This window comes from Tachypleus tridentatus, chromosome 6 (assembly GCF_004210375.1).
Source record: "Tachypleus tridentatus isolate NWPU-2018 chromosome 6, ASM421037v1, whole genome shotgun sequence".
Lineage (NCBI taxonomy): Eukaryota > Metazoa > Arthropoda > Merostomata > Xiphosura > Limulidae > Tachypleus > Tachypleus tridentatus.
Window position 1 is genome coordinate 156902594 of NC_134830.1, and position 19371 is coordinate 156921964.

The window sequence follows — 19371 nt, forward strand, 5'->3', positions numbered from 1 at the left end:
GTAGTGTAGTTACCATTACATGGACGGACAAGTAGTGTAATTAACTCTACATGGACAGACAAGTAGTGTGTAGTTAACTCTACATGGACAGACAAGTAGTGTAGTTACCTTTACATGGACGGACAAGTAGTGTAGTTACCTTTACATGGACGGACAAGTAGTGTAATTAACTCTACATGGACAGACAAGTAGTGTAGTAAACGACAAAAGCTAAGCTCACATAAACTGTTAAACATACATAACTAAATGAACCTTGTAGTTTTTCTACCTCTATATATAATTTCTTGTTGTTGATACTATAGCACTGAGGGATGATATTTTTGTTTCTTTATCTTGTTATATTTTATCTACTTTATAAATAAATTCTTTGTCAGATCTAGTTACGTGCACTGAGAAAGAGATTAACATAGACTTTATCTTGTTGCCAATGAGGATTTTCTGACATCCAGAATGCTAACATTTTGGTTGAAATATTTCTTTCACTGGACCTTCTTGGACATCGATAGAATTATCAAAAGATTTTTCTGTGTTTTGTGTAAACCTTTTTCTTATGTTTTGTATTAAAGTGGCCGACATATTGGAAACATTATCTGATATCCCTATACGTTCTGTATATGTGTTTCTTTTCATGAATGGTGTTTTTAGAATTTTTCATTTACGTAAAGACGTAATTGATGAGAGTGTGGGATAAGTTGATTCTTTTAGTGAGAGTACAAGGAGTCAGATAGTTTTGTTAAAAAGCAGACCTGGGTTTGGACTATTCGTTTCCCAATCCCCAACTATCAGTAGGTCCAGGGTTCGAGTCACGACTTGCTTATGTTGCTGTTCAGAGTTAACACTTCAACCACAAATTTTTAAGTGGAAATACGAACGAATACATCATTCAGTGCAAGTGCCAGGAATAGTTTAAGCCCTGAAGGGCTTCCACATTAATATAACGTTTTAAGCCTCTACGATTAATTATCCATAGGACTATTTATATAGAGGCCACTGGGTACTCTATCCTACACATTCAAGAAGATTGCTGTGTCTGTGTAGATTGTAAGATAAAATCACCCGTTTGCTAATGAGCTATTAAAACAAACATCCAAGTCTCCGTGGTTACTCCTTTTGAGAGTATGTTGAAGGTTTGTGAAAACGTTATGGAAATCGATTAGAAATCTTCTGTATATGGACGTTGTCATGGTAATTACTGTATATTTCTAGCGTGATTTAGCTTCGGTTGTTAGGAGACAATAAGTGAGGAAGCAAGCTAGGCCAATTTGAATATTTTTTATTTGATTTAAAGGTAATTTGTAATTCAAAGATTTGTTTGTCTGTTTTGAATTTCGCGCAACTCTAGCAACTGAAGCTAAACCACGTTTGGGTGAACTTTGACCTGCCATACTAATGTCGTCGTTAGAATCTCTTGGGTGTAGATTGGCCCATCAGTCTATGAGAAAAGCGCCCCCTTTCAGTTTTGTGACGGGTTAAAGTTTACCCAAGGAGTTTGGGTAAGAGATCGCTACTGTGATTGGTCAACAATGTTCCGACAAATTGTCTTATGGGCCAAACTTAACTTGAGATATTGTAAACGAAGGCTCTGCTGTGGTGAGACAAACTGAACTTGACATGGGGCAAGAGGGCGTTACGTTAATGGATTAAACTTGATCTGAGAGGAGGTAAACAAGAACACAAGTGTGGTGGGTCAAAATTAGCTTTAGACATGGGTCACGAGGGCGTTACTCTGATAGATTAAACTTTATATTATCTGAGAGTTGGTAAATGAGGACGCTAGTGCAGTGGGTCATATTTATGAAAAACAGACTACGAAAGTTTGAGATCCATGCTCATATGAAAAATATATGAATTTACGAGAACATTGGGAAACTAAACACACGATATCAGTGCACGAGCGGTTAACATTGGTTAATTATAATTTATAGCTCAAAATGGAGTCTGTCATGTACCACAATAAGTACAGATATTTTTAATCTTATTTTTTATTCATAAAATGTACTTGACTTAATTATGTTCTATTAGCTGTATTTCTATTAATAACATGCTTGCCCTTCCAGCTGTGAGAACATTACAATGTACGGTAAATCCCACTATTCATTGGGAAAAGAGTAGCCCAAGAGTTGACGGTGGGTGGTGATGACTAGCTGCCTTCTTACACTACTAAATTAGGGGCGGCTAGCGTAGATACTCCTCATGTGGTTTTGCGCAAAATTCAAAACAAACAAACAACGAGGGTTGCGGGTTCGAATCCCTGTCACACCAAACATGCTCGCCCTTTCATCAGTTGGGGCGTTATAAAGTGACGGTCAATCCCAATATTCGTTGATGAAAGAGTAGCCCAAGAGTTGGCGGTGGATGGCGATAACTAGTTGCCTTCCTGCTAGTCTTACACCGCTAAATCAGGGACGGCTAGCGCAGATAGCCCTCGCGTAGCTTTGCGCGAAATTCAAAACAAACCAAACCGATCAATAACATAACGTATTAAGCTTGTCTTAATCAGTTAGGGTTACAGCTACAACATAAATATTAGAAAATAATTATTATACAGAATTTTTCGAGTCAATGAGTTTGAAGTCACTAGCTTTTCCACATCATTTCATTGGTTGTTCTGTGTGATAGTTAAAGAGATAAGAACAAAATAGATTTTGTTATCAGCTGTGGAAAACATTGTTCAGTAATCTATTTTGGGTCGATCTCTAATCTTCATCCCGCCTGTAAATTATTGGCAGACAGCTAGTGAAATATGATTATCGGAAAACATTACTATAGGGGCGATAAATCTTCTCATTATAACGAGACTTCAGTTTAAAAATAAAGGTAAAAATTATTTATGAATTTTAAACGGCGTCAGTTGATTATAGTATACATGTGTATAGCTGAATTTGTTAACGCAACAAAATGTTGTATCCAACGTTATTTGCTGAAACTTGGTTTGTTTATTCGTTAATGATACAACGGCCAGATGAGTTCCATTAATATAGCCTTGCGTGACAGAGTTAGAAACAAGAAAAATGTTATCATATGCATGTACAGGGCGCCTAGTCATATGCATGTACAGGGCCCGTTGGGTCCGATTTTATTATCTGTGCTAAAACATTGGAAGGAAGAAAACAAACACAAGAAAAACAAATCAAAACATAACAACAAGTTTATATTAGTCAAAACATAGTGGAAAACTATAAATATAATAACTCACTTATGGTAACTAACTTGCAGAAATGGTTTGAAATATAAAATCAAAATAGAACTCGAAAGAGTATTTCTTGTTTACCAAACGACCAGAATATATCATTAGATGTCATTACGTTCAAAGAAAAACGAACGTTTTTGCGATTCGTTTCCTGTTTATTGTATGACAGAAATAACCCTTTAAAAATCGAATTCACTCTTTTAAAAAAGGAAGTTTAACCTTCCGAAGACAGATGTCGTTGTTCACTACAATTTGTTATAAACACTTACGTCATCCCGAGACTATTTATCTAAAACAAGGCAATGAAATAAAACTAGCCCTAAAACTGTGTGCGTGTGCCATTTACAATCTAATCTTTATCTCCTACTGCTTCTAAAATAAGACTGTAGCATAAACTAAGTTAGCACTTACGAAATACGCTCTTATCATCTTCAAATCGAAAGCTGGTCCTCCCCTGTTTCTAAAATGAAGCAATACAAAAAATAGTCTTAATAGAAAAATACTTTTCATAACTTAACCCCGGCATGGCCAGTAGTTAAGGCACTCGACTCGTAATCCGAGGGTTCCGGGTTCGAAACCCTGTCGCACCAAACATGCTCGCCCTTTCAGCCGTAGGTGCGTTATAACGTCACGGTCAATCCCATTATTTGTTGGTATAAGATTAGCCCAAGAGTTGACGATGGGCGATGGTGACTAGCTGCTTTCCCTCTAGTCTTACACTGCTATAGTAGGGACGGCTAGCACAGATAGCCCTCGTGTAACTTTGCGTGAAATTCAAAAACAATAAAGCATAACTTTTGAAACTCTAGATTTTCTACAGCGTCTAACGTAAACGGTAGTAAAAGCATAAGGCTTGACAAAGCATACTTCATATTATTTAAAACCTGGTGTTCATTTTCTACCATTTTTAAAATAAGACAATACAGTAACTTTTTTATATAATTTTTGGCGCATAGCTATGGAAAGAAAACCTATCTGCACAGACCTGTCCCTAGTTTTGTACTAACAGATTAGAAAGAAACTAATTAGTCCCTGTTAAGTATAAAGCTACACAAGGAACTGTCTATGCTTTTCTCACCACAGGTATTGAAACCCGGTTTTTAGCACTGGAAGTCCGAAGTCATACCACTGGAGGACAAAATAACTAGTCAGTAGCAGCCACTACCAACTGCTGAACGATTAGTGTGATTTGATTGTTATTATAATAACCATGAATTCTACAATTCACAGTCGGGGCGCATTAACTACTGGGCCACACTTGCTCCAAATCAAGAAGTTACGAAATCGGGACACACTAGCCACCAGGTCACACTCGCTCCAAATTAGAAATATATAATACTAAACTTACGCAATGTAACACACGTGTGACCTCGGAGGCCTAACATTAATTTTCGACTGATTCTAACAGATTTACAAACAATTCACCTAACTCTCAGTAATATACTCAGCCTGTATCAAGCACCTAATCCAGATCTTACAATTTCCAAATCGGTGTAATTCAGTGGTAATTGGTGAATCGAATTATGGATTAGGCTTTGTGTTACTTTTTGTATACATTTTTTCACTGTTCTAACAAACGCAATATCACGTGACTCTAACCCTACAATTTTCACCTATAAGCGACAGTCATGACACAAATTCACGTAATAGCTGAGATGGCGGGTAGTATTTTTCACGAACGAATTCTCAGCCACCATAATTATTTTATCAGGGGATAATTATGGTCGTTTAAGAGATTTTTCTCCGCGATCATGAGACCACACGATTGAGAAACATTTCTAGATGCCTCACTAGCCATCGATAATATTTGAATAAGTCTTAACTGTTCCTAATTACATTACAAAGAAATGAAAATATTTAGCATCCAAGACGTGTAGGTCTTTTAATACTGACTGGAAATCATAAAAAGCTATCAAATCATTTCATCATTTTCCGATGTTAGATTATTACGTTCGACCAAGAATTTAAGTTACTTTAAAAAAGGCTTTTGTGACACGTTGGAATTTTCTTTTAAAAAAAAACAAACTAATTTCGACCGTAAATGATTGATGTTATATTGTACTTAGAGGCGGATTCTAAAGAAACTTCTCTAAAGTTAACTTGTGGAATCTGGAATCTGGAATCTTTTCGTAAACACGTCAAAGAATAACAAATTGTCTACAGCTACTGTTGACAGTTTCATCTGTTACGTTTTGTAGTTTATCTCGAACGAGTCTCGGTTTTATTATGTCATGTACTTTACGTATTACAGATTCCAAACAGCCGAAATTTTTAATTTTAATTCAAAAGTTAATTAGATGTCGATCTGTATTAAATATACTATATTTACCAACAAGATTGATGCACAAAACCTTCTTTCTTAACAGAAATATGTTTTAATATACAAAACAAAGGAAAAATACTATTTATAATAATGGTTATTACAAACAGTTATTAAAATTTATCTTTTACATACAAATATTTTATAAACTCCTAAACAATATTCAGTCTTCTATCTGCTCTGACACTGAATATTTTATCAACGGTCCAGGTTCATTACGAGCGAATTAATTTCATGTTGATACACAGATACACTTCACTTGACGGAAGTGCTAGCTAGCTCTATTCACGTGAGTTGTTTTTTTACTTCTGAAACTATGGGATGGCTTCATGGAAATACTAGAGTCTGAAATTGAACAGTTCGTAGTGTTTGAAATCTATAAACGTTCCTGGTCAAATATTTGTAGTTTTCCAATTAATAAGCGTTTATCACAATTATAGCTTCTGAGGCTTATAGTATACTGACTGCAGCGACCCAACAATGTTCTATTACTGTCTCTCGGCGCTTCGATTTATAAACTTTGAGGTGACATTCTCGAAAGTTCAACAATATTCGAAGATACGCTAGTGTTTTCGTAAAACATGTGTTGTTCATTCTTACTCTCGAGAAACTTCTACAAATTTAGAGCACCTGTTTTGTATTTGATAAGAGTCCTTCTTACCAACTGGAAACGTTGACCATGTGTTTTGTATTTGACAAGAGTCCTTCTTACCAACTGGAAACGTTAACCATGTGTTTTGTATTTGATAAGAGTGCTTCTTACCAACTGGAAACGTTGACCATGTGTTTTGTATTTGACAAGAGTCCTTCTTACCAACTGGAAACGTTAACCATGTGTTTTGTATTTGATAAGAGTGCTTCTTACCAACTGGAAACGTTAACCATGTGTTTTGTATTTGATAAGAGTGCTTCTTACCAACTGGAAACGTTAACCATGTGTTTTGTATTTGATAAGAGTCCTTCTTATCAACTGGAAACGTTGACCATGTGTTTTGTATTTGATAAGAGTGCTTCTTACCAACTGGAAACGTTGACCACGTGTTTTGTATTTGACAAGAGTCCTTCTTACCAACTGGAAACGTTGACCATGTGTTTTGTATTTGACAAGAGTCCTTCTTACCAACTGGAAACGTTGACCATGTGTTTTGTATTTGATAAGAGTACTTCTTACCAACTGGAAACGTTGACCATGTGTTTTGTATTTGATAAGAGTCCTTCTTACCAACTGGAAACGTTGACCATGTGTTTTGTATTTGACAAGAGTCCTTCTTACCAACTGGAAACGTTGACCATGTGTTTTGTATTTGATAAGAGTGCTTCTACCAACTGGAAACGTTGACCATGTGTTTTGTATTTGATAAGAGTCCTTCTTACCAACTGGAAACGTTGACCATGTGTTTTGTATTTGATAAGAGTCCTTCTTACCAACTGGAAACGTTGACCATGTGTTTTGTATTTGATAAGAGTGCTTCTTACCAACTGGAAACGTTGACCATGTGTTTTGTATTTGACAAGAGTCCTTCTTACCAACTGGAAACGTTGACCATGTGTTTTGTATTTGACAAGAGTCCTTCTTACCAACTGGAAACGTTGACCATGTGTTTTGTATTTGATAAGAGTGCTTCTTACCAACTGGAAACGTTGACCATGTGTTTTGTATTTGATAAGAGTCCTTCTTACCAACTGGAAACGTTGACCATGTGTTTTGTATTTGACAAGAGTCCTTCTTACCAACTGGAAACGTTGACCATGTGTTTTGTATTTGATAAGAGTGCTTCTTACCAACTGGAAACGTTGACCATGTGTTTTGTATTTGACAAGAGTCCTTCTTACCAACTGGAAACGTTGACCATGTGTTTTGTATTTGATAAGAGTGCTTCTTACCAACTGGAAACGTTGACCATGTGTTTTGTATTTGATAAGAGTCCTTCTTACCAACTGGAAACGTTGACCATGTGTTTTGTATTTGATAAGAGTGCTTCTTACCAACTGGAAACGTTGACCATGTGTTTTGTATTTGACAAGAGTCCTTCTTACCAACTGGAAACGTTGACCATGTGTTTTGTATTTGACAAGAGTGCTTTCTACCAGGTGGAAAGGTTGACTATCGGTTGTGTTTCTTTATTAATGATGACATCGGCCAGAGCACTCAAACTCAGACTATTACATAGAAAAGAAATATGTACCAAATGGTTGCACTCGAAGTGACAGCAAAGCCTAATCCAGTAAGTTGGTTTAAATAACAACAACAACAAGGATGTGTTAAGAAAGAAACGTTTTTCAATTTTAAAGTTGTTAGTTGTTGGAACACATAAAGGCATTTTATTCATTAGATCTCCCGGTGAAACTGCAGTACGTTTATGGACTTAAACCCTACAGTCCAGGGATTTATTCCCCGCTCTGTGTGGTTTTGCTCAAGAAACATTTTTTTAAAGAAAAATAACAAAACGGTTACTTCATTTTAATATCACTAGTGTGTTGTCTGTCAGTCACTCAGTAGATATTAAAATAATGCCACATAAGAGAAGTTTAAGACTACAACTTTTGCTGTCGTGACGTCAGTAAAACATGCGCATGCTATGAATCACGAGAAGAATTATGCACTATGCAGGCTACACCATAGCATCACATACGACCTTCAAAAACAATAAATAACAAACGTTACTCTTATTTTTAGTTTTATTTACTCTTGAAACGGAATATTTTCGGGGATCGTGCGGAAGTACGCCTAATATATTTATATGTGAGTGTGTATGTATAGATAGAAAAATATCTTCTACAATATGAATTAAAAACCCATCAAAAAGCAAACTGACCCAACAAGTATATTCTTATCTTTGTTAATTATCAGAGGGTCAAAGGATTTATAGTTTAACGGCAAAACAGAGCAAAAATCTCGAATTTTTTATTGAGTTACTCCAGTTTTTTTTTTCGGTACATATCACAAACCACAGATATAGGGGAGAAAGCGTTTCGTCAGCTTTAAATCTCCAAATATCTGTAGTGAACGCATCTTTGGACTACGATAAAATGTTATTAATATAGGTGAAATATCAGCCAATATTCTGGCTGATTTACAGATTATGGATTTTCTTACTCACTCCCCCCTCTCCCTCGGAATTGGAAGATTGCCAATGACGAATTCACTCGGCAGAGGACGCTTGAAAATTCAATTTAGTGATATTTTATTTTTCTTCATAAATTTTAATGGCTCTTTCGAATATCCGGAACGTTGCTCTTAGTGACTTAGAAAAAAAACAACCAAAAATAACAAAGAGACAAAATTAAAGGAAAAAGAACGGAATTACGGAGCAGCAAATGAGAAAAATTAATATTCTTAGGTTTTAATAATATGCAGCGTCAGTTATTCAGCAAAAACATCGCAGTCATGAAAATAATCGAAGCCTTTTGGTTACACAATTTGAAGTTTAGAAATCACTTAGACTTTTCTCTCTTATAGAATACCAGTAACCCATTTGAACGTCAAGAGAAGCTAAACTGTTATTTTCTGAGAACTGACGAAAATATATTTACAATTGGATGTTTTGGTGTTTGAAGTAATTGAGCGAGTTTAGTAACGTACACTATAATCGATTAAATTATTTTAGGTAAAAGTTTCGACGTTGTATTAGCGTTCTAATGCATACAAACGTTAGTAATAAGTTGTATTCTTTTCATGCAAAAAGATTTGCTGTCAAGGCTAGGTGGCGTTGCTTTCACACAAAATGGTTCCAATAAAATTAGAATATTCATACATATATATATACCCTCAATATCTTTGACACAAAATGTTCCTTGATAAAAGTGTATAAATCGTCTTCTCCTGTCAAACATACTCCAGTAGACTGACGAGAAATTGGTAGTTCGTCGTTTCGTCATTGTTATAATAATGTCTGTTTATTTATTGTGAAAGGTAGAGAGAGGTAACGAAAATTTATCTGAATTTTTTTTTTTACGCTTAACTCTGTTTTTCTATTGTTTGTAATAAAATATTTACAAAACGTATTTGTGAGTTTAAACACACAAACAACGATAAAGACGGGTTTAAACACGAAAAAAAGAGAGTGAATTGGTTTATACACGTAATAACAGATGGACTCAAACACATAAAGCTGAGAACACTGGGTAATTATGTCTCATCCAACTGTTAGATATATTCTTAACGTGATTAAAATGGATCATTCTTTTGGTAAAAAAATAAAATTATACTTTCGCTGGTTTGTTTTTTCTTTAAATTTTCACAGAAAACGTAAAAAGTAGAATTTGTTTACCAAAACAAATTATTAATTTGATTTTGACGTTAATATAATACAACGTCTCAGTGCGTCGAGGTACTTCGTAATACAATAGATAAAACACCTTAATAAAGATCATGAAACCAAAGTTATTAAGCCCAGATGAATACTTAACTCAAACAAATTGTGACCGTGATGTTCCTGCCCACGTGACACAGGACGTTGCCAACCGACCTTATTGTTGAGGCATATTAGTGTTTGAGAATGAAACTGACGTAACTTCATGATACTAGCGAGACGTGTGTTCGTATGAAGTTATTAAGGCTATGGAGAAACGCCCACTTATCAGATGCTACAATAATACACACTGTAGTTAAAATGGTGATAAAGTCTCACTAGTTGACAACCAACATTAATCTTTATTATACGATCGACCTAATGACAGGACCTCCTAGACACTCAGTATTACCAACATGGTCAGAGAGTTTAGAGGTAGAAAACAGTGATAAAACAGTAGAGATAGATACACAACTGGGCGGTAAAACTGTTCGTAAATATGAATCAATATAAGGAAGTTTGAGTCTTTGCTTTATTATACATTGTATTGTTGGGTCATTAGAGTAATTCATGGTTACTAGGACCAGTAGTGCTAGATAGCTGTAGTTTCATACGTAGTTTTCATGCTTATTTGTTACGCAACATCAGACAGTGGAAACTACATGGACTGAAACTAATAACAGTTGTATCGCCTATAGTGCAATAAATTGTGGTCATTTTACTGTCTTAAAGACGATCCATGAGCGACTATCTGCTTATGTTATTTGACCATATTAAAGAAGATCCGTGAACAATTATCTGGCTAACTAAACACAGAGTTATCCCTTTTCTTGGTTATTAATAAACATTTGGGCCGAGTGTGACCAAGTGGTTTGTATGTGGAACTGCGTTTCCTACTATTTAAAGTTCCAAATGTGGTGCACTGAAAACGTTCATATTTTCATTTGTTATAAAATTGATGGTTTTAATTACTTATTTTCATTATTAAGCTTCGACACTCGAACAAAGCCCCTGTGTCGGTGGATGCTGCTAGCTGTGTATATTCCTGTTTGCTCATTTACCTAAAATTATAGATGACAGTAATTGAACTCCACGAGCGTTAGACCTCCTTGGTTAACCCATGGGGCGCATAACGTATTGTTGACGCAAATGCTCGTATAAATTAATAAGCAAGATTACAATCCCATTATTCGTTGGTAAAAGAGTAGCCCAAAAGTTGGCGGTGAGTGATGATGATTAGCTACCTTCCCCTCTGGTGTTATACTTCTAAATTAGGAACGGCTAGCGCAGATAGTCCTCGTGTGGCTTTACGCGAAATTCGAAAAACAAAGAAACAATGAGAAAGAAAATTGAAACAGATTTCAAACCCCTATAAAACTGTTTTATGAGCAGTGTTTTCCTGTCATACAGCAAAACACAAAATACGATTTAAGTTCTCAATTATCCTGCATAATATTAACGTATCAAGGAATAATGTACGGTGTCCTTCATCTATCACTATGATACTTCTAGATCTAGAATAATGTACGGTGTCCTTCATCTATCACTATGATACTTCTAGATCTAGAATAATGTACGGTGTCCTTCATCTATCACTATGATACTTCTAGATCATATTATCGATACAATGTTTTAAAAATGTTTTCCTCATCTCCAAATTGTAAATTTCGAGAAGACAGCAACATGAAGTCTATTCTATGATTCAGTTCGTCACTTGTCACTGAATCAACCGCTTTTTTCTAATTGATGATGAAGGAAGGGTTAAGTTGAAGATGAAGGAAGGGTTAAGTTGATGATGAAGGAAGGGTTAAGATGAAGATGAAGGAAGGGTTAAGTTGATGATGAAGGAAGGGTTAAGTTGAAGATGAAGGAAGGGTTGTTGATGATGAAGGAAGGGTTACGTTGATGATGAAGGAAGGGTTAAGTTGAAGATGAAGGAAGGGTTAAGTTGAAGATGAAGGAAGGGTTACGTTGATGATGAAGGAAGGGTTAAGTTGATGATGAAGGAAGGGTTAAGTTGATGATGAAGGAAGGGTTAAGTTGAAGATGAAGGAAGGGTTAAGTTGATGATGAAGGAAGGGTTAAGTTGAAGATGAAGGAAGGGTTAAGTTGAAGATGAAGGAAGGGTTACGATAAAAGAATAGCTTTGTGTATAAAGTATGTACGCTCTTAACAGGACTGACCTTCGCTGAAAATGAAATGTTTGTTTTCTCTTAGTAAACATTAAACGTTCTTATGTTTTATACGCATGATTGACTAATCGCTGTAAAGTTTATGTTTTACGACCTATGGGATATCTCGAAGTGTTTGTTTATTGATTGAGGGCCAACTGCTGTAGCCGTCACTATATTTGAACGGATAGACCGGAGGATGATGTTTTGCCGACGTTTACAGTTGGAGATATGAGAAGAAAAATTAAACATTACGTCCATAATATAATCCAGAAGTCTCATTACGTCCATAATATAATACAGAAGTGGCAGATAAAAAAAATTAACAAAATAAAATCATTATTTGCGGGTGCGCGAAGTGTTGTACGAAGTGTTGTTCACCTAGACTGAACTATGTAATTATTTAGTAATTTTCACCATTTTTACCTGCATTCTACAATTAACTTGATTTCTTTTGCCACAGGCAGGCCTAAATGCGCACGTCACGAGGTTTAAGCGAGTTACATTCCAAATGTAACTAAACTACTTAATTATCACATAGGAATAAACGTGATATCTAGATACAGATAATATACAAGGTTTAATATTATATACGTTTAAGCTCTTAATCGTATAAGAAAATAATTAAAAACAACCTAAATCTCCCCTAAATTGTGACATTTCTTTTCTAGGCATACCCACTTATCAAGTTTACTTACCACCCCTCCAAGGAGTACGAAATTTAACATAAATTACTTTCAATAATGTTGTCATCGCTCTGGCGAAGCAACATTTTTATATCCTTTAGCCTTATTTGTGTAGCTCTAAAAAATAACCAGGTAGAAAAGCAGACAACTAGCTTTATAACAAAAAGAAATATATATGGTACTCAGCTATTGTAATATTTTTTAAATATAGTTTAGTATGAAAACAACTCATAACCATATGAATAAGAAACGTACATGATTAAAAATGTTTTAGTTTACATTCTTACGTCTTAGTATCTATAAAACTGGTCACGTAATACGTATAAACAAAATCAACAAAACAACAGTGTCAGAACGAGCCATTAGTCTTTCATCTAAACCTTTGAATCCTTGAAAACATTAGCTCTCCAGTGGCACAGCCGTATAGACGTCTGCAGACTTACAACATTAGAAACTGGGTTGGTGAGCAGAGCCACACCACAGACCAACAATTGAAAACAGTAAAAAACAAAACAAAAATCTATAGACTGGGTTAATATTCACCCGAAAAATAAATACATTTTAATTTTTGTTTTTGATGTTATTCTAAGAGAGTTGTGTTAACAATAGTAATGTTCACCTGTTTTATTTTAATTTAAAACAAAGTCTGTTTTATTATCGTAATCCTCGCTTCATAATTTTATTTCTCTTGCTGAGCTATTTTCTAGAAGTGTCATTTTCAAGCTCAATTCGGCCATGAGCAGTCGACGTAACTCATATGTACATTAAGAAGTGTTTGTCTGAAAGAAACTGTTACAAAGACGGAAACATCTAAATTAGTTCGCATTCCTTTAATGCTTCACTGAGCTTGGTTTATTCTACCAATGAAAATGTCTTGAAAGGAATGGGGGATACTTATCGATTTCGCTATCACACTCTGAACATAATTACAATTTTCTTGTCACATTAGTCATTGTGACACGATAAGGAAGACCTGTTCGTTTCGAACATTTTAAGGTACGATAATTTCTTGTAGAAAACGTGTCTTTTATTTAGTCTCTTCCTGGCGATCAAATAGACTGCAGGAAGACCGTCTGAATGGTTTCGTTCACATGCTATTAAGCAAGCTGTATTTATTGAAGCACAAAGGCCCTCGGAGTACCGAGTTAAGCCTAGTTTATGTTACTTTACTTTATCGCTCAAGAAAACAGGCGAAAGCATCAAAATTATCTTGTCATGGCTAGATGGATAGGGACGCTCGCCTCGTAATCTCAGGGTCGCGGATTCGAATCCCCGTCACACCAAACATGCTCGTCCTTTCAGCTGTGGGACATTATTATGTTACGGTCAATCCCACTATTCGTTGATAAAATAGTAGCCCAATAGTTGGCGATGGGTGGTGATGACTAGCTGCCTTCCCTCTAGTCTTACACTGCTAAATTAGCGACGGCTAGCGCAGTTAGCCCTTGCGTAGCTTTGCGCGAAATTAAAACAAACATCTTTTGTCGAAACAAAACAATAATCTTGCAGTAATGCTTAAATGTCAAGGAGACTGTTTGCATCAGATAACTCAAAAATTGTGGTCTCCTAATTAAAAGTTAAAAAAACATATTTTACTGACAAGCAGTTGGTTTGGTTTGGGTTGTTATGTTGTCAATAAGATATACACAATGTTAGTTTCAAACAAGGAACTAAAAGAACAAATAAAGAAACACATATCCAGAAAGTTAAGGTCTTTTTTATCCCTAACTCTATTGTAAATAAATGGTAAATCCTTACAGTATATGTTACAAATACTTAAACACAAAGAAATAAACACCTTTTACCTTGTTTGTTAACAAATTATATGTCTCAGGGATATTCGATGTAAACACTTTGTAAACCTTTGATTTGAACAATACAGTAGCTTTCCAAAGCGTATAGAAGACAAACTTTCCATATTAAAACTTAACGAATTTCCCTCTTCAGTTGTAACTTTTAAGCTGGAAATGAAATAAATTCATTTGAATTTCGCGCAAAGCTACACGAGGACTACGTGCGCTAGCCACCCCTTACTAAGCAGTGAAAGACTAAGTGGAAGGCAGCTAGTTATCATCACCCATAATAAGCTCTTGGGCTACCTTTTTCCCAACGAATATTGGGATCGACCGTCATATTATAATGCCCACACGGCTGAAAGGGCGAGCACGTTTGGTGTGACGGGGATTCGAACTTGCGACTCAAGCATCCTAACCAATTGGAAATTCATTATCTTACAGCAGGTATAGTTACAAATTAGAGATAAAACCTGCGACAAATAAAATTCATTATATGTACAAGAAAACCTTTAGAACTTTTACAAAAATCAGTAATTGGACGTGTTTCTAATAAGGAACTAAAAAAAATGGTTTTGTCCTAAAACCCCTTTGATGAGGATTGAAATAGTAAAAAAGAAGTTGAAGCCTAAGGTTTATATCTTCTGAATCAGTGGTAAGGACTCAAACCATCTGTGTATCTACAATAGCTAGTTCTGGATCAGTGGTAAGGTCTCAAACCATCTGTGTATCTACAATAACTGGTTCTGGATCAGTGGTAAGGTCTCAAACCATCTGTGTATCTACAATAACTGGTTCTGAATCAGTGGTAAGGTCTCAAACCATCTGTGTATCTACAATAACTGGTTCTGAATCAGTGGTAAGGACTCAAACCATCTGTGTATCTACAATAACTGGTTCTGAATCAGTGGTAAGGACTCAAACCATCTGTTTATCTACAATAACTGGTTCTGAATCAGTGGTAAGGACTCAAACCATCTGTGTATCTACAATAACTAGTTCTGAATCAGTGGTAAGGACTCAAACCATCTGTGTATCTACAATAACTGGTTCTGAATCAGTGGTAAGGACTCAAACCATCTGTTTATCTACAATAACTGGTTTTGAATCAGTGGTAAGGACTCAAACCATCTGTTTATCTACAATAACTGGTTTTGAATCAGTGGTAAGGACTCAAACCATCTGTTTATCTACAATAACTGGTTTTGAATCAGTGGTAAGGACTCAAACCATCTGTTTATCTACAATAACTTGTTCTGAATCAGTGGTAAGGACTCAAACCATCTGTGTATCTACAATAACTGGTTCTGAATCAGTGGTAAGGACTCAAACCATCTGTTTATCTACAATAACTGGTTCTGAATCAGTGATAAGGACTCAAACCATCTGTGTATCTACAATAACTAGTTCTGAATCAGTGGTAAGGACTCAAACCATCTGTGTATCTACAATAACTGGTTCTGAATCAGTGGTAAGGACTCAAACCATCTGTTTATCTACAATAACTGGTTCTGAATCAGTGGTAAGGACTCAAACCATCTGTGTATCTACAATAACTTGTTCTGAATCAGTGGTAAGGACTCAAACCATCTGTGTATCTACAATAACTGGTTCTGAATCAGTGGTAAGGACTCAAACCATCTGTTTATCTACAATAACTGGTTCTGAATCAGTGATAAGGACTCAAACCATCTGTGTATCTACAATAACTAGTTCTGAATCAGTGGTAAGGACTCAAACCATCTGTGTATCTACAATAACTGGTTCTGAATCAGTGGTAAGGACTCAAACCATCTGTTTATCTACAATAACTGGTTCTGAATCAGTGGTAAGGACTCAAACCATCTGTGTATCTACAATAACTGGTTCTGAATCAGTGGTAAGGACTCAAACCATCTGTTTATCTACAATAACTGGTTCTGAATCAGTGGTAAGGACTCAAACCATCTGTGTATCTACAATCAAACCATCTGGTTCTGAATCAGTGGTAAGGACTCAAACCATCTGTGTATCTACAATAACTGGTTCTGAATCAGTGGTAAGGACTCAAACCATCTGTGTATCTACAATAACTAGTTCTGAATCAGTGGTAAGGACTCAAACCATCTGTGTATCTACAATAACTGGTTCTGAATCAGTGGTAAGGACTCAAACCATCTGTGTATCTACAATAACTGGTTCTGAATCAGTGGTAAGGACTCAAACCATCTGTGTATCTACAATAACTGGTTCTGAATCAGTGGTAAGGACTCAAACCATCTGTGTATCTACAATAACTGGTTCTGAATCAGTGGTAAGGACTCAAACCATCTGTGTATCTACAATAACTAGTTCTGAATCAGTGGTAAGGACTCAAACCATCTGTTTATCTACAATAACTGGTTCTGAATCAGTGGTAAGGACTCAAACCATCTGTGTATCTACAATAACTAGTTCTGAATCAGTGGTAAGGACTCAAACCATCTGTTTATCTACAATAACTGGTTTTGAATCAGTGGTAAGGACTCAAACCATCTGTGTATCTACAATAACTGGTTCTGAATCAGTGGTAAGGACTCAAACCATCTGTTTATCTACAATAACTGGTTCTGAATCAGTGGTAAGGACTCAAACCATCTGTTTATCTACAATAACTGGTTCTGAATCAGTGGTAAGGACTCAAACCATCTGTGTATCTACAATAACTAGTTCTGAATCAGTGGTAAGGACTCAAACCATCTGTGTATCTACAATAACTAGTTCTGAATCAGTGGTAAGTTCTGAATCAGTGGTAAGGACTCAAACCATCTGTGTATCTACAATAACTGGTTTTGAATCAGTGGTAAGGACTCAAACCATCTGTTTATCTACAATAACTGGTTCTGAATCAGTGGTAAGGACTCAAACCATCTGTGTATCTACAATAACTGGTTCTGAATCAGTGGTAAGGACTCAAACCATCTGTTTATCTACAATAACTGGTTCTGAATCAGTGATAGGACTCAAACCATCTGTGTATCTACAATAACTAGTTCTGAATCAGTGGTAAGGACTCAAACCATCTGTGTATCTACAATAACTGGTTCTGAATCAGTGGTAAGGACTCAAACCATCTGTTTATCTACAATAACTGGTTCTGAATCAGTGGTAAGGACTCAAACCATCTGTGTATCTACAATAACTTGTTCTGAATCAGTGGTAAGGACTCAAACCATCTGTGTATCTACAATAACTGGTTCTGAATCAGTGGTAAGGACTCAAACCATCTGTTTATCTACAATAACTGGTTCTGAATCAGTGATAAGGACTCAAACCATCTGTGTATCTACAATAACTAGTTCTGAATCAGTGGTAAGGACTCAAACCATCTGTGTATCTACAATAACTGGTTCTGAATCAGTGGTAAGGACTCAAACCATCTGTTTATCTACAATAACTGGTTCTGAATCAGTGGTAAGGACTCAAACCATCTGTGTATCTACAATAACTGGTTCTGAATCAGTGGTAAGGACTCAAACCATCTGTTTATCTACAATAACTGGTTCTGAATCAGTGGTAAGGACTCAAACCATCTGTGTATCTACAATAACTGGTTCTGAATCAGTGGTAAGGACTCAAACCATCTGTGTATCTACAATAACTGGTTCTGAATCAGTGGTAAGGACTCAAACCATCTGTGTATCTACAATAACTAGTTCTGAATCAGTGGTAAGGACTCAAACCATCTGTTTATCTACAATAACTGGTTCTGAATCAGTGGTAAGGACTCAAACCATCTGTGTATCTACAATAACTGGTTCTGAATCAGTGATAAGGACTCAAACCATCTGTGTATCTACAATAACTAGTTCTGAATCAGTGGTAAGGACTCAAACCATCTGTGTATCTACAATAACTAGTTCTGAATCAGTGGTAAGGACTCAAACCATCTGTGTATCTACAATAACTAACTAGTTCTGAATCAGTGGTAAGGACTCAAACCATCTGTTTATCTACAATAACTGGTTTTGAATCAGTGGTAAGGACTCAAACCATCTGTTTATCTACAATAACTGGTTTTGAATCAGTGGTAAGGACTCAAACCATCTGTTTATCTACAATAACTGGTTTTGAATCAGTGGTAAGGACTCAAACCATCTGTGTATCTACAATAACTAGTTCTGAATCAGTGGTAAGGACTCAAACCATCTGTGTATCTACAATAACTGGTTCTGAATCAGTGGTAAGGACTCAAACCATCTGTTTATCTACAATAACTGGTTCTGAATCAGGGGTAAGGACTCAAACCATCTGTTTATCTACAATAACTGGTTCTGAATCAGTGGTAAGGACTCAAACCATCTGTGTATCTACAATAACTGGTTCTGAATCAGTGGTAAGGACTCAAACCATCTGTGTATCTACAATAACTAGTTCTGAATCAGTTCTGAATCAGTGGTAAGGACTCAAACCATCTGTGTATCTACAATAACTAGTTCTGAATCAGTGGTAAGGACTCAAACCATCTGTTTATCTACAATAACTGGTTCTGAATCAGTGGTAAGGACTCAAACCATCTGTGTATCTACAATAACTGGTTCTGAATCAGTGGTAAGGACTCAAACCATCTGTTTATCTACAATAACTAGTTCTGAATCAGTGGTAAGGACTCAAACCATCTGTGTATCTACAATAACTAGTTCTGAATCAGTGGTAAGGACTCAAACCATCTGTTTATCTACAATAACTGGTTTTGAATCAGTGGTAAGGACTCAAACCATCTGTGTATCTACAATAACTAGTTTTGAATCAGTGGTAAGGACTCAAACCATCTGTTTATCTACAATAACTAGTTCTGAATCAGTGGTAAGGACTCAAACCATCTGTGTATCTACAATAACTGGTTCTGAATCAGTGGTAAGGACTCAAACCATCTGTTTATCTACAATAACTGGTTTTGA